The sequence below is a fragment of the Neopelma chrysocephalum genome, unplaced genomic scaffold, assembly GCF_003984885.1.
Source record: "Neopelma chrysocephalum unplaced genomic scaffold, ASM398488v2 Primary Assembly neopelma1_26, whole genome shotgun sequence".
Lineage (NCBI taxonomy): Eukaryota > Metazoa > Chordata > Aves > Passeriformes > Pipridae > Neopelma > Neopelma chrysocephalum.
The window spans coordinates 16,422,968-16,439,142 of NW_020897695.1; positions in this window are offsets into that span (position 1 = coordinate 16,422,968).

The window sequence follows — 16,175 nt, forward strand, 5'->3', positions numbered from 1 at the left end:
GTAATCTTGACTTATATTGAGGAACTAAATGTTTTGGGATAGCCTAATTGCTACTTTTTGGTCTCCACTTGCTGTTACTGGTCAGTAAGCTATGATAAATCTGAGGAACAGCTGTGACATTTGCCAAATCATGGGATTGTTTGGAACTAGCAAACCCAGGAGATGTAAAATTACACATATGATGAAAGCTTTAAACAGAGTGAGTTATTTCAGCTGAGTCTGTTTCCAGGAAATTCACATAATTAAATTTGTTTCCAGGAAATGGAAATAAAGGAAATGGTCCAGCTTTGTTTTAAGCTGTGTACATCTCTCCTCCCAGCCTTCAAAGAGTATTGAATGAGTTTCACTCCAAACTAACCCACAACCCACACACTACAAAGAAATAAAATACCAAGTTAATTATGTAGCCCAGAGACATCTCTTTTTCACAGACCCTTGTCTCCTCATAAGCTATCAGTCTTTTTCTCCAGATGGTGTTGCCTCCATTCAGTTGCTCCATTGTTTCTTTTGTTACGCAAGTGGTTTCTTGATTAAAATTTGTCAACTGCCCTTCCCCTGAGCATTCTCCAAATTCAAGTAATATCTGCAGTTGTTAAATGTAAAAAAACCCCCAAACACACACACACACAAACCCCCAAACCAAACACTCCCAAAAAAGGTCACTCATCAAAAATATTAAATGGAAAGTGGAAACATTTTCTCTCTATGTTCTCTGGGAAGACAGATGTAGAAGAGCTTATCAGTAATATGCCAAAGGCCAGATGCTTATCTGGCTGTCCTCTCTACTTGTCTCCCTACACCTGCCTGCTCTCTGCTGTTAGAAGATTGAGCTATCTTTATTTTCCAACTTTTACACATATGCATACAGTTTTAATCCTTAGATATGGCTGAAAAAAGTTATTGTCAAATGAAGCATTTCAATCTGCATTGTCCCCCTAGTAACAGGGAACTACTTTCATTGCTATGTTACTCAGGGTAGTTCTCATCAAAGTGTACTGGTAACGAGTAAAAGGTGACCTTCAGAAGATTTGTAGTTTTAAGTATTAGAAAGAAAACCCTTGAAATTTTCAACATCTAAAATGCTGGAATGAAACCCCCTCAATAACAAGCTTCATAAGAAGTCTTTGAGAATGTTGTGGCTCTGATTAGGGAAGAAGTCTCAGGGGGACAGCTCTTACAATATTGTGTCAGTACTGCCTCTAGTCTTGGCCAGACTGTACCAAGAACCACAGCCATGTAGAGACCAACAGCAGATGAAAAAAGAACACATTTTGAACATTTTAAAATTTGAGAAAATCCACAGTTGGATACTGGGGAAATGTTCAGCATTTTTTACTTGTCTACTTCAAACCCATCCATTCCTCTCTGTGTGCCTATTTTCACATTCCACTCTGAAGTGAAGAAGTCATGTCACTATAACTTGCCTCTAAAATTGAGAGCTCTAGAAAAACTAAAGAAAAAACGATGCAAATATTTGCTTCAAGACACATTTCAGATACATTTCACAAGATCTGCATTTCTAAAACTGGATGAATGAATATTTTTCACTGAGGTTCTCTACTTGAAGTTAAAGGAATGGTAATCATTTCCTTTTTGTTAGTCACTGGGCATAAAATAGAACTATGAAAGTCTCTCAAGATTTTACTATTACTCTACATATCAAGGAATTATAGCTTTTTAAGCAGACTTGCTAAATTTACTTATCTTTTCCTGTCTATATGATTTATATATAATGCTGCATAACTGTCAAAAATAGAGCTTGGCAGAAAGGTAAAATATTTTACTTTTCAAATACCAGGCTTACGATTTTTTTCTGAAAATGCCGCTCCCATAGTTTGACAAACATTTAAGTGTCAAATTTTCAGTCCTTAAAATCAGTGGTAAAAGCCTGATTGACTTCTTTCAGTGAGAAGTTCTCTTTTCTCTTCAAGATCTCTGTGAAACACTTTATCTTCAATGTCTTATAAGTGGTCCTAAGTTCACCAAATCAAAACCACTTGTTCAGTCAGGTAAGTTTTTCTCATATCCCAGGATTCACCTGTGCAACAGGCATACAGGCCAAAGGCAGGAATTTGATTTTTCAAAGATGATTAAAGACTTAAATTTATCTTCTGATCAAAGAATATCAAACTTTTTGACTGTATTTGGAAGCGGGGAAACAGAACTTAAAGTCCTAAAATGGTTCGGTACTCCAAAGTCTTAGTTTGGTTCTTCTCCATTGCTAGAAACTTGTGGAAAATACAACTGGACATTTTATGAATGTTTCATTTTCAAACATAGTATTATACCTGCACCTATACACCGTGCCATCTGTTGATGTATCAGCCATGAACAGTGAGAAGACTGGAGGTCACAGGAGCTTAGTGAACCCGAAGGGTATGATGCTGTGTGTGCTGCAGTACAGCTGGGAGCTTCTGTTGGAAGTCTGCTTCTTGGATACTGCTTCAGAAAAAGAGATGCAGACGTTTATTTCTTTTATCCCAGTTCAGCCATATTTCTAGAACTGTAGGTCATAATCTGCAGTCCTTTTAAAAAAAATTACCTTTTATGGTGTTTCCAGTTTTTCAGGGTTTCACTGTCAAGTCAATCCTTTCCCAGAAAGTACCTGTAATATTTCATGACGTGATTTATTTTGACAGTCAATATATAACCACAGCATGTGCTAGATCAAATATGTTTTGAGGTGTTCTGAGGGGCCTGAACTAGCTTCTTCAGTACATCTCATGAAGGTCTGATTTTCTTTACACTAGCTGATCTGAATACCGGTAACAGTCTGACAAGGGAAAGACAGAACTCTTGTCAAAAAGGTGAAGTAACTCAGATTGCACTAAGCTTCATCTATGACACTGGTACTGAAAACAAATAATTTAAAGAAAAGTTGGAAGTGTGTACAGTACTACCATCACTTCAGGAAGTCTGTACCTTTATCTCTGCTCCTTCCAGAGGCTAGGAATAATTTCACTTCTAACCCCAAATTTCAGGCTCATTCCCTGCTTTTTTTGTCTTGCGTTAAAGGAACTGTCCTTCTCTGCATCCCTAAGCCATTTATTCCATAGCATACTAGACAGAGCCAGAGACTGTGATGCTCGAAATAGCAGTTTATACAATTGTTAGCCCTTTAAACCAACAGAGGACTAAAAGCTTAAAAGCTTGTAAAGCCTGATTGCAGTCTGTGTCTTCAATTTGCAAAACAGCATTAATAAAGGATATGAGAACACAGTACAAAGATGGATCCCGAGAGGCCCTGACTTGTTTGTTTCCAGGCAAATTTTCAAAAGCTCCTATGTGGGGATGTAGGATGGAAGATATGGTCTGAAATATCCAAGATTACAAGTTGCAATATGAAATAATAGGAACTAGAATAGCATTCTGTGAAAGTCTAACCATCATGGAAAGGATTAGGCTTTTATAGGAAACAAACACAACCAGAACCATATTATTCCAACCCTAAAGCTCTGGCAGGATACATACTTGAAAAGACCTATCTAGTGAAGTACGTCATCCAGTCCCAAAAATGGATTTATTTTACTGTTTCTATGGAAACTGTTTGCCTTTCAGAGCAACCAAATGAAATGAATGGTGAAAAACTACTTTGTATGTTAAATTGATTCCTTGTTCTCTATCCCATATATACAGCATTACTTCACTTAAAGGTGCTTAGTGATTTAGGCTGTATCATATTTCTAAGTAGATATTTGTACTGCTTTCATATAGAACATTAATCCTAAACCATGAACATCAGAGGCCTTTTTTTTTTTAAATTTGGAAAAGCTGGAAGGTATACAACACTTCCTCTTGTCTGAAACAGAGCTTGCAAATTCAATAGTTAAACTGGGTTATATAATTCATTATTGCTTTGAAGTGGATGTCAGGACCTAAGAACCCCTGCCTTGAATAGGTAAAAGATATTGGAGTTTCAGGTCTAAGTCCTCAATGGATGAGCAGAATGAACTTAAATTTCCAATATCCCAGGCCACTGCTCTGCCTATTGACTTTCACACCAGAAGTATCACCTAGTCTGAAGAAACTATCCCTTCTCCCCATGAAACAAATGTAAAAGTGAAAGCACATTCCTTCCTACAAGAGGCTTGAACTTCAAGAAATTATGTTTTTTCCAAGGAGAATAAGTAATGCCTACCCTTAGAAAATCAGTCTATTTGGACTTCCTTCTGTTAGAATAATTAACAGGGTACTTAGGATACAATGTGTCACATACGCGATTTATTGTGTATATAAAAACCTCCCCAGATTCTTAATTTATGATCTATGTTGGAGGAGAAAAAAAACACTGTACTTACATCTTTTTCGGCAAGGCCAAACAATAAAGGACTGCATTACTTTGCATACGAAAATGTTATTACCACAGTTTACCTAGAATCTATGCCTTCTCACTGAAACCATACTACTAAAGTTTTAAGTCTGGTACATATTCCTGTTGCAAACAGGAATAATGGTGAGGAGCTTGTTAGGAACATTACCTGGCTCGCCAAACAGAAATTAAGGGTTTTTTTCACTGCTATTGCTATGGGCCACTCCTCTGTGTTGTTTCACAAAACACTGTTAGGATGTAGCCCTTGGACACTGCCCTGAAAAAACACAGCTTCAAACATTCATGTGTCAGCAGTGACTGCTGAATTAAGCCAGGCAATAGCCAATAATACCATTAACCACAAAAAGCTGATTTATATTGAAAAATAAACTTCAGAACTCTGCAGGGGAAAACACACTCCATGAATAATGAGATATTGCAGAGTGGGCTGTAAATGCTCTGTAACCACCCCATCTGCTGGTGCGGGCTCAGGCTGCACACAGACACCCTGGAAACTTTTAGCTAATGCTGAAACAGGTCAGTACTTTGGTTTGTGTTTGGTTCACAAAACATCTGGATTCAAGCGTGGCTCAAGAACAGTCCTGGCCAGATTAGACCTGGATCACTGGGCAAAAGTGCAGGGGGAGAAACCGTGCTGACTGTGTTGTTTGTTCCCAAACCCAGGTAATAATACTGACTGTTTATTAGTAAGTGATTTCATCTGTATGCATAAACAACTGTGGCATCTCCACCTTCTAAAGCAGGCAGCATGTGGTGAGCATGATGCAACCAAATACCAGTAGCTGATCAACTCCAGCTCACTGATATGCCAGCCAAGTCACTCATGATCTATTTGAGATGTATCGTGACTATAATCACTGCTGCTAATAGCTGTATTACTATTAGAATTATTATAGCATTTGTTAATAACTACTGCTAAATAAATTTATAAGGCATATTGTTATATAATAATTGTTCTGAAGTATAGAGAGATGATGGGAGTATAGTAAAAACTTATCCACATACTACCTCAGGTGGAAATCATGGTGTCTAGGTGTTTATGATTTTGTTTGACTATTGTCAAGTAAAGTGAGAGATAAGGACACATATAAGACCATGCTCCTGTTTCTTCTCTGCTTAATTCTGGCCAAAATTCCCTGGCACAAACCCAACTTTTATTTAGTATGCTTCCCAAGATGGAAGTCCCACAGTGGTAGTTCATGTGCTACTGATTATAAGCACTGGAGAGTTATAAGCCAGTTCTTCATGTTTATGTTACAAATGTGTTCCTCTACTTTGTAAAGACACAACAGTATGGTACAAGTAACATGAAAGCATAGTATCATAGCCCTTAGAACTTGAAATTCTCAGTTGCAGAATTTAATTTTATTCAAACAAAAATAAAAGTAAGGGTGTTGGTTGTTTGAGTTTTCCCCTTTCCCCCTTCCGTGAGTTGCTTATAAAATTGAATTCTCTAAAATCTAAAGTTGGAGAATGCTCTCTTTGGAACATTAAGACTATGTCACCATTTCATTCTATTCTATTCCAGCAAACGAATATCAGGTGAGCTTATTTTCCTCTACAGCCGTCGCTAACTAGTTAAAACACCTTAAGCTAAGCATCAAAGTACTGCTTTTCAGCTCAATTAGGAAACAAGGTTTTTAAGTAATAACTGGCATTCATTACAATAAAAACACAGTATAGAATATTGAAAAATACAAAACTTGATTGTCTATTATGTATCAAAATAGAATTTGCACCTATTTGGTTAAGACTGCCTTTTCTGATCACAAAACTCTTGATAGAAATGTCAGAACAACTCTCTTCAGGCCTTCAGGTTAAAATAGGAACTTTTTTCCCCCTGAATTTCCTTATTCTACTCTGCAAGACCTTTAATGCATGAAAAAAGTCCTTTCAGCAATGTAGCCTAAAATGTAAAATTTTTGCCTTGCTTGTAGTACTCTTTGTTAGTGATCTATAGATGTGTCTTCAGTTTATCATCTGGGGCAATGATCTTAGAGAACACAAGAGCATTAGTCCTGTTAAGTTTAAATGAAACTCCTCCCATTGAAGGAAAGTATCTAAGTACTGCTACACTTTAAATCGTGAAACTATAGCTCCTGGAGTACTTACAGGACTCTTAAAATAATGGCCATACTGACAGGACCATTGAATGAAAAGGCTGTGATGAATCAAGTCTAACATTTTATGGCTCTTTTTTCCCTTCACAGAGATAAGCACTTTAGATTTGTCCTTTTTGATGATGAAGTTGCAGTTAAGAGAGATAAATATATGAACATTGGACAGCAGCTTCCCAAGCATCACCTCACGCAACACCATCTACCTGCTTCATCCTACACCATCCACAGCTAAGGCTTTGGACCCATCTTAGCCAGTGCCACCATCCCTGCTCTTTCACTCCCCCAAACATGTGACTGATCATCTAGGTTTCTCCCAGTTCCCTCATGTTTTGTGAGGATAGTATGTGATGATTGTCGTGGGTTAAAAAGGGTTTTCCCCTGGAGCTGGAAAGTGGATAACTCCAGGGGGTGGTGTTCTTGGTGTTGACCCAATCAGCACCCCTGCAAAATTAAACATATTAAAACAGGCCAGAAGAGGGATGATGTTGTTGGAAGAGAGGCAGCCATGTTTTGAGACCACGAGGAGAGAGGGGCCAGGGAGCCCCGCTGGGGGCCAAGGCCCTCCAGCCACCGGCTGGGGCTGCAGAAACTCAGAACAGTGTTAAACTGGGCCGTGTACTGTAACCAAGAGCTGGGGGAAGTTTCTTTGCTGTGAGTGGACAGCCAGAGACACTGAAATGGCGGCGGAGCAGCACAGAACAGAGAGCTGTAGCTGAAAGCCAAGAAGATAAGAGGGAAGTAGCAAAGATGGCACGGAGCCAAGCTGAGAAACACAGACCCTTCCGACAGAGAGAGAGGACCAAGCTCAGTAGAGACTGTTTGGGGTGAGACTTCACTTTATTTCCCCAAGTCCTTGAGACCCCTTTTGGAAGGAGGGGGTGGACTTCCATTTGAAGGGAGTCCTGAAATGCAGAGATGTCCTGGAGCTGGACCAGGATGGCCAGAAGGAATGTGGGGGAAGTGGTCTTCCTTTCACCCCGCCCTTTGCCACGTTGGCAGTTTGAGACAGAGCAAAGGAGTTCTGGTAGAATGCTTGGGGCAAAAACTGAACTGAGAGCCCCTAAATGTTCTGACCCCGGAGCAGAGGGGTGGAAATCCCCAGAGGATTCTCCCAAGAGTCTGTCCTTGGGGGCTGGAAACCTTTCACAGAGTGGAGGATTAAAGACTTTGAGCTTTAACCCCTGTATCTTGTGAATGTCGACTATGGTGATAACGAGCTGTTTCCCTTGAAGCCCATAGATGAGACCTTTGGTTGGAGCCAAAGGGCCAAGAGGGGTGAGCAAAAACCCCTGCGTTATAATAAAGAGAGAGAGAGAGAGATTTTCCAGCTAGGACAACTCCAGCTACGACTGCTGCCTTGAGGAGGAGAGACACTGCTGCCCTGAAAGTGGAAAAGACCTTTTCTTCTTTCCTTCTGAACTTTTATTGGAGGGAAAGGAGGGACTTGATCTAATGTAAATATATTGCTTTACCATAGGAGAGATAGTTAGAATTGTTGTATATAATGTATTATAGTATTTTGATATCATTTCCCCATATTAGTAGCTGTGTTATGTCTGAAAACCCTCTCACACTGAAGCAAATTGTGAGAGGGGGGCTTGGAAATTGGAAATTGGATTTTTGGAGGTCTCAAACCACGACAATGATGTAGATTCTTCCATTGTGATCAGCAACCCGAAAAGTCCCAGCTGTGTAAATCTAACTAAGCTGCTGTTCCCTGAAGAACCCTCAGAGTTTTTAAGGTACCTTTGAGGAGCAGATGCCTGGGACACATGGAATCAGGCAGGTGCATGGAGAATGTACCAGGGTTACTGTCTACACCCTGTATGGTTGCTTGTCCTCCAGCATCCGGTTGTCATGAAGTGTTGCTTGGATCTGCCATTTGAGCATGTCAACAGTACGATTTGCCCTGAAACCACTGGATTGACTGTGGATCAGGTAGACCACAGTGTGTTATAGAATCATAGAATGGTTTGGATTGGAAGGGACTTTAAAGATCATCTAGTTCCAATTCCCCTGCCATGGACAGGGACACCTTCCACTAGACCAGGTTGCTCAGAGCCCTGTCCAACCTGGCCTTAAACACTCCCAGAGCTGGGGCATCCACAACTTCTCTGGGCAAACTGTTCCAATACCTTATATATATTTCTCACTGGAAAATCCCACTCAAGATCATTGCTGCTTTAGTGATGGTGGAAAGGAGAAATATGGTTAGAATCACCTGATTCTAATTCTAATTGTTCCTTCCTCTTGGACCGAAGACAAACAAGTGGATAGGTGGCTTGCGATTGCAGTTTCCACCTGCAGCACTTTTTGTTAAGTCAGCAAAGTGCTCCTATCAGACCAAATATCTGTGCTTCCTCTGTTGCTGCTAGGAGCTGAAGGCTGGTCACAGGCATCCATGCAGACTTTGATGCATGGATCAGCTCCAAGAGAGAAGAGAACCAGTGCAGGTATCCGATCCGTTTGTTACAAATGGCTTGAGATCTCCTTCGCCCTTTGAGAAAAAAAAGTCTTCTCTCCACCACTGGGTGTCCTGCCTTCCTAGACAGCTATAAGTTTATCAGGTCCAAAACATGAACTTGTGAGGTTGGTGAGGGAGTACTGCTGATTTCAATGGGGTTTGGAGAAGGACTGTTGGAGGACTGGGAGAAACCTAAGGCAAAAAATTAAGGAGGTGTTGTGCAGGTGAGCAATGGCCCTTTTCTGTTCCTTTAGTTTTCCAGATAAAAAAAGGATGGACAAGATTATTTAAAAATGTAATTTAATTTTGGTTATTCTCTGAATTTTTTCTTCCTTTTCTTTCTTTTCTCATGGTATATTTTTGTTATTGTACAGCCTTGATCCTCCAAGTGCAACAAAATAATATGTGAAACAACACAAAAAAACCCAAAGAAGAAATAATAGAAATCTCACACAGAGTGTGTTAATATGGTAACAGAACTTGTACTTATGTGTGAAGTTGGTCTGTAAAGAAGAATTCAGCTATCTTATAAGAGTGAGAAAATGCATTTTAAGGTGTCCCTTTCTCACTCTCCATATATGCATTCTCTACTTACAAGTGCGGAAAAATGTAGAGGAAATGCCTGCATTTGAAGACAGCTGAGTAAAGCTTCCAGAGATGAACATCTTACAAATGAGACCTATTTACATATGAAAAAAGCAATACTGACAAACAGTATCCACTCTGCAGGAAACATAAACCCTGAGTTCAGCACAACTTAGAACTATTAGAAATTCTGATTTGAGAGGTACACCAAGGGATTAAAAGCTTGATCCAAAGCACACTAAAATTGATAAGGCCCATATTCACTGTAATGGGCTTTCAACTAAGTACTGTTGGAATTTGATTCCAGAGAATGGATTCCTCTCACCATGGTCCTCTGCAGCTGTCTTTAGCTCCAGCTGTGTAACACTTCAGACTTATGTCTTATAGAAATCTACACTAATTTTCAGCTTAAATTTATCTTGTCCCCAGTTCCCACCCTGTATCCTTTACCATATTCAATGTACAACAACATCTTCCAGGACTTTGAGTTTAGCAAAGCTGAACTCAACATAGTAAAAATTTCAGCCTGAGTTCCAGAATGGCATTCACTAAATTAGACAATTCATTCTGTATCCCCCTCCACAAGGAAGTGTATCAAATTTTTAACAGTAAATAGCTGGTCTATCACACATTTTTAACAGTAAATAGCTGGTCTATCACACAGTCTCTTCAAGTAAATTCTAGACTTCTCATGTTTATTGGGAATCTTCATTCCCCTGTATAGTGACTTGCTTCACCTCAATTCAAACTCTCCAGCTTGTGCTATCTCCAAAATTTTCCCCTTCTCACAGAACCTACTTCCTACTGCAATAAATCCTTCATCCCTCCATTCTCACTGCTGTTTCTCTGCAAGAAGTCAAACGAGTTTATTCACATCCTAGCAGCCTGCCCCTTGTTTAGTCTATGTTAACGAAGCGCCTGTAGCAGCAGGTTAGTGTAGTGGGTTTCTGTGGCTAGGTTTTGGTAGTGGAAGGAGCTACAGGGGTGGTTTCTGTTAGAAGCTGCTAGAAGCTTCCCCTGTCTGGTGGAGCCAATGCCAGCTGGCTCCAGAATGGACTTTCTGCCGCTGGTCAAGGCTGAGCCAATTAGAAGTAATGGTAATGCCTCTGTTCTAACATATTTAGGAAAAGAAGGTTGCTGAGCTGATGAAAATTCCAGCCAGGGAAGAGCGGAGCGAGCACATGGGAACAACAACAATGTAGACACCAAGGTCAGTGCAGAAGGAGGGGGAGGAGGTGCTCCAGGCATCAGAGCTGTGGCCCCTACAGCCCATGGTGCAGACCATGGTGGAGCAGCTGTGCCCCTGCAGTCCGTGGAGGACCATTGGGGTGCAGAGACCCACCTGCAGCCCATGGAGAAACCCATGCTGGAGCAGGTGGATGCATGAAGGAGGCTGTGACCCCATGGGAGGCCCAAGATGGAGCAGGATCCTGCTGAAGACCTGCAGCCCGTGGAGAGGCGAGCCCACACTGGAGCAGGCTTTTCCTGGTTAAGACTTGTGGCCCCTGTGGGGGACCCACACCAGTACAGCTCATCTGTGAAGGACTGAACCCCATGGAGGAGTGACCCACGGGACAGCAGTTTGGGAAGAACTGTTGCCTGTGGGATGGACTCACACCAGAGAGGTCTATCAAAGACTGTCTCCTGTGGGAGGGACCCCACAGGAGCAGGGAAGGACTCCTCTCCCTGAGCAGTGGCAGAAACAACAACTGACCGTAACCCCCATTCCCAGACCCCCTGCACTGCTGGGGGGGAGGAGGCAGAACATGGAAGGAAGGAGGGGTGGGGGGAAGGTGTTTTTTAAGATTATTTTACCTCTCACTCTTTTGCTCTGACCCTGTTTAATTCAGTTAATACCCCCACTTTGAGTCTGTTTTGCCCATGATGGTGATAAGTAAGTGACCTCTCCCAGCCCTTATCTCAACTCATGAATCCTTTGCTGTTTTTTTTTTCTCTCCTCTGTCCAGTTGCAGAGGGGAGTGAGAGAGCAGGTGTACCGAGTACCTAACATCCAGCCAGGGACAACCCACTACAGTTGGCATTAACACAGGTGAGCTGTTCCTCACCACGTAGATCAACTGCTGCCAAGCTGCACAAGTCAAGCGGCAGTGCTTGCGAGTTGTGCTGGCTACAAGAGGAAATAGGAAGTCTTTGAGCAAATTTGATCTGGAGGTTAGCCTAAGGGGAGGACAGCATTTTGATTTTCTGAACAGTTGTAGGGTTCTGAGTTTCAGCTTTCATGGGAAGAATACCTGAACCATCATATTTCTAAGTGAATGAGACCTACTCACACTAACATTAGGCTCTCTGTTAGATAGATGTATGAATCCCTCAGCAATGGTGCTTCAAGGTTCAGACCTGCCCAAAGCAGGAAGAACTAAATGCAGTCCCCCATCCTTTCTCTCTGAACTAATAAAACTTACTTGATTATATAATTTGCCTGACCTAGAATTTTGGATTTGGGAAGTTCATCTGTAGTTTAGGAGATTTGTATTCTTTGCCTTGTCTGATTCAGACTGAATCTCACCTATTTGAATTGCTTGAGAATTCTGGACCCTAACAATTTCACTTTTTTTTTTTTTAAAAACCAGTGATCATCCAAATTCTTTTAGTCTGTTTATCCGAGTGGCTAACACTGAGCAGAAGTAAAGCAAGCCTTCCTCAAGGAGAGTGCTTACACTTGCATCAGTTCAGATAAGTCAAACCACATATTTATGCAAACAGTCGTTCCTGAAATATACATAGGAAATTAAATTGTTCACCCAAGCTACTAATAATTGTGGAGGAACAGCAAAGGGCACCCCGGTCAACTATTGAATATGGAACTACGTGAAGTGGTCATTATCTGTCCTGAGATAAAGTTGATGGAGCTACCTAGAGCATAACTCTCAAAGAGAGCCAACCTAACCACTCCAGTCTGCAGTACTACCTCAGCTTCAGTTGTGATGTTGTTCTCTAAAACCTAGTAGTAGTCTGTAACCCAGGTAATTAAGCCTTCCTGAGAGCAAATGTATGTTCTCTTTTCCTGGTTCTGCTGCATGCTTCACTTGTTATAGCCCATTTTAACAGCCCTTTCAGCTGCATTTATTCTTTTGAGAAGTCAGATTGATTTTTATTCTGGCTACTAGACAATTGCTCAAGATCATACATTATGGACAGTCCCTCACTGTCATCTAAGCCACTGCTGTAGTGGTGGCTGTTTTGTAATGTAAAAGCCCAGCTGTCTGCTGCTCTGTGATAAGTGCTAAAAATGGTACATTGCAATCCAAGCTGCTGTAGCATTATAGCCAAAAGAGGATTACAAATGGGATGGCTGCTGTAAGGAGAGGCTATACACAGTTGCACATATGCACTCTGGTGATTCTTATCGTGGGAGTGGAGAGCATTTTCACTCTTAAGAAATATTTCTCTCCAGAGTGTACTACTGCTACCTTGCTGCCAATTATTGTTTCCTGGCAATGAACAGAGACCATATGCTTTTAGGCCATGACATTTGATTAATGACTCTAATACAGAGTCACCTGAGGAAAGAGTGGTGTCATTAACATGACCAAAAAGGAGTCAATAGCTGTAGCATTGTCTCTTTGCAATATTTTGTGAGAAAGTGAGGAAAGGAAGTGAAATAAAATAGAAAGGAATTAGAGCAGGAGAATAATTATCATAGCTGTCTTTACATAGCTCCCCAGAGATGAGGCATTTGACAGCTTTTGTATGGATGAGGCTATTCCCTTCCCCCATGCAACAGCCTCCATCTGGTTATATATCACTGAAGTAGACTGAATCGCTACAATGAGAAGATGACATCCACATGCAAACCTAGGGACATATGAACAAAAACATTTGTAGCCTTGTAACTTGAACCTCAGACAAGGCTATAAATACAGTTCTGCTTGTGGAAGACATTCAGAACATCATGATAGTCTTGAAGAGCTTGGGGCTGATGTACAAGCCTGCTACTAGCTCATGACCTGATCTTTCTGGTAGTTTTAACAACTCAGCTTTAACAACCCAACAAGTTGCAGAAGTAAACAGCAGCAAGAGAATGATTAGCATCTTTATGTAGCAGACTTAATATATGTGAAATAAGAAACATGCAAGCATGAATGTAGAAGTTTGAATTATTAATTGAATTTGATAAATACAGACCAGAAATAACTTGGTCTGTTAAACCTGGAGGAGACTGAGGGGAGACCTCATTGCGGTCTACAACTTCCTTGTGAGAGCAAGAGGAGGGGCAGACACTGATCTCTTCTCTGTGGTGACCAGTGATAATAATAATAATGGCCCATCTTCGTGAACGAAGATTTGGGGAAAGGTCTTTTACCTTTCCAGCCTGCGCAATGGATTTTTTTAGGTGAGACACAGTCTGCGCTGAACTGAGCCCACCCTTTAATCCTAAGGTTCATCTGCCGGGGCCAAGCAAGCTTGGACAATGGCAGTGAGGTCCTCAGGACGTAGGTTTGTTTAGAGTGTCCTTCTCATAGATGGATGGCCACACAGGGCTAACGACCTCCATCAGGCCAGAGACCGGGATTTGAACCCGTGGTCACAGCAGTGAAAGTCCTGCACGCTAACCACTAGGCCACCAGGGGTCTCTGGTGACCAGTGATAGAACCTGAGGGAATGGCTTCCAGTTGTGTCAGGAAAGGCTTCTGTTGGGTATTAGGAAAAGGGTCTGCACCCAGAGGGGGGTTGGCTCTGTAGAGATAGGTACAATTTCAAAAGAATTTGTGACAGAAAGCTAGAACTCGATTTCCCTTTGGAAGACTGTAAAATGCCTTCTCAAATGGGTTGGATGTTTTTTTTCCCCTTCCTTCTGCATTTCCAAGTAAGTTGCAGGGAGAAGCTGTGAGCAAGGGATCTCCCTGGTATGCCGAGAGATAACATGTTTGCAGACATGTACAAGGCCTCCTGGGGCCACCGAGGGTGGGGGAGGAGAGAGAGAAGATACAAAAAGCCTTGGAGAAGGTGGGGCATGGCCTTTTGCCTCTGGTGGCCGGGTGCGTGCAGCGTCCCTGAGAAGTGGTCTTGCACCTGAAAGAAAGCTTTTTGTAATCCTTCCACTGCTTTGGCATTCTTGGGAAGAATACCTACGTATGTTTTACCTTACAGGTACTGGAAGGGGCTACTCCAGGAAGTGGTAACAGCGCCAAGGCTGCCAGAGTTCAAGAAGGATTGGCATGATACTCTCAGGCACATGCTGTGACACTTGGGGATGGTCCTGGGCAGGGCTAAGGCTTGGACTCAAGGATCCTTGGGGATCCCTTCCAACTCAGCACATTCTGTGGGATTCTGGGTGTGTCTTCGCCCCCCATCCCCGAGTGGGAGGCGCCGCAGCTCCGCCTCAGCGGCGGCTCTGCCCCCTCAGCAGCTCCAGGGGTGCCCTGCTCCAGGGCAGCCAGCAGCTCCTGGAACCTGCCAGCTCCAGGGGTGCCCTCGGGGCTCATCACCCTCTCGCATGTAGCTCAGCCACAGGATCCACTCGGCTCACAGACACATCCCTGCATGTATCGCAAAGGCTCTGGCAACACAGTGGGAGCTGCCACACAAACCTGCAGCCGCCCAGGTTTCGGGCTGCAGGGAGTGCCAGAGTGCTGGTGCTGGTGTTGGAAGGCAGCAGAGGCCGCAGCTGTGGAGGTGTGACCAGGTGGGTGATCTGCTCAGCCTGCTGGTGGAGCTGAGAGAGGAGCTAGAAAGGTTCAAAAGTGTCAGGGAGGAGGACACTGGGGGAGCCCTGCTCTGGCCTCCCTGAGACATTAGCAGTCACGGAGAAAACAATAGATCAAGGGTGTCCTGCATCCTTCCCCCACCAGGCGGCAGGAAGTAGATGAAAAGAAAGGGGTGAATGGAGGCCTCCTACTCAGGGCAGGAGGCAAAAGCCCTCCTTCACAGAGTCACAGACTGCTTGGTGTTGGAAGGCACCCTAAAGACCATGGAGTTGCAACCCCCTGCCACGGGCAGGGGCACCTTCCACTCGACCAGCTTGCTCAGACACCACACCCTTAAGGAGAAGGGAGCCCCCGAGATTTGCAAATGCTCGTGCTCCAAAGGAATACCCAAAGTCCCAAGGTCCACAAAAACTCCAACTATTTTCGAAGTAAATTCCATACTTGGCATGAACGGTGGTATGTTAGTGCCTGAGCTGCTGTATAAGCACACAGCAGTGGGCTTTGGGAAAAGGGCTATGGTGCAAGGGAAGAGAGGAATTAAAGAGGCGAGGGAGAGACAGAGAGAAAAAGGAGAGAGAACTCCCCAGGCAGCCCCAGCCCCAGCCTGGCAGTATGAGAAGCAGAAAAGGCCTTGACACTGGGCAAGCTCTGCTCAACCTTTCTCTTTATTTTCAGGTTTGAAGCAGAAAGGTAGAAAAATAGAAACCCATGTTGAGTAGATGCAGAATATTTAACCCTATTCTGACTACCTATCTTAGCCTAACTCTACCCCAGACTAAACCACCCCTTGGGAAAGCACTAAGTTAAAATCTAACCCCCTACAAGACTAAGGCCATACAAAGCTTAACTCTACCCAAGCCTAAACCAGCCCTTGGAAAAGCAAAAAGGGAAAATCTAACCCCATACTTAATCTAGGCCTATCCTACTCTAATTCTACCCCAGACTAAAGCAGCAAGTGGAAAAGCTGCGACTGCCTATTCCAGGACCAGGAAGGTGCCTGGGCGGCC